General features: G+C 39.0%; 1 non-coding gene across 1 annotated transcript; it reads left to right on the forward strand.

Annotated features, from left to right (window-relative positions):
• The first annotated feature begins 1033 nt into the window (after window positions 1-1033).
• TRNAQ-CUG (transfer RNA glutamine (anticodon CUG)) lies at window positions 1034-1105 on the forward strand. The gene has a single exon. It is a non-coding gene; the product is annotated as a tRNA-Gln (tRNA).
• Window positions 1106-1314: the final 209 nt, after the last annotated feature.

Raw genomic sequence — 1314 nt, forward strand, 5'->3', positions numbered from 1 at the left:
GGGCATTACTAACGGACTTCCCACAACAGAAAGACTATCTACTACGAAAGATTGCCACAGAGTGGAACTCATTATATCCACATGAAATTTGGAAAAATTGCCATTTGCCTCGTACAACCATGCCAGATTACCCTCGAACTAACTCCACTTAACTCGCCCCATCTTGTAGTGCAAACCTCAACTATTATTGTTCCCATATCTTGCCATTTGACTTTCCTATTTTCGTATTCCTTGTCAATTTATATTCAGCTAAGGTTGTGTAATCTGATATATAATGCCTTAAAAAGAATATAATTATTAAACACAAAAATACTAGGCAAGAAAAAACACGACCCCTATTTATGTACGTTCAGAGTAGGAGTCGAAAATATTGCATTAAAAGCTGAACCAATCTAGTGCAAAGATGCACAACGAGCAGCTATTAAACACATAATTAAAATTCGAATGGATTCCGTGATGTTTAAAAATGAAAACTGAAAACAATGCAACCCTTGAGATAAGCCTATGTAAAGATGAAGAAAGTATTTTGTGGTCCCACACTATTCAAGTGATTGGGGACGAATCACATAGGTGATGAAACTGGAGCATTTATTATTTTCTCCACCCGCATGGCGGCCAAGGCTAGCACATTTGATTTGCTTGGTTAGCGCTCTAGATGGAATTTAACGTCACAAACGAGAGAAATACATACCGTCCCGAACTCGCTCTTACTGATGTTAACAGGGAACTGGGACGCGAAAGGAAGACACAAATTGTGAGGTAAAGCCCGTGGCCATATTGGACTGCAGTCATAATAATTTCGCGCCCTTACCGACCGAAATGAAAGCGAACGAAACAGGCTATTTTTCACCACGAAGAGTGAGAATGATTCTTTCACTCCAGCATGTCGGATTCGGAACGGTTATTTGAAATAAGCCAGCGTGTGAGGCGTGTCAATGGGAAGCCGGGACTAGAGTCATTCATGTATCTTTATACATACTCACGTTCTTGTAGATCTTGTCATATTGACACCTGCTGGACATGAAAACTATGTGGTTCCATGGTGTAATGGTTAGCACTCTGGACTCTGAATCCAGCGATCCGAGTTCAAATCTCGGTGGAACCTAAGGTTTTTATCTCTCATTAAAAATATATATATATTAGACATGCGTCCAGTTAACTTCAATATTATCAAGTTCAATATTATCAAGGCTCGCTTTTGCTATATTTTGCTTGTCGTTCGTGAAAATCGTGGTGTTTATATTTCGAAATATTTTTTGCGTCCCTTCCAAGCAGTTCTTTTAATCTTGTAAAATTATTCCTCTTCGTTTCGGA

This window comes from Triturus cristatus, chromosome 3_1 (genome assembly GCF_964204655.1).
Source record: "Triturus cristatus chromosome 3_1, aTriCri1.1, whole genome shotgun sequence".
Classification (NCBI taxonomy): Eukaryota; Metazoa; Chordata; class Amphibia; order Caudata; family Salamandridae; genus Triturus; species Triturus cristatus.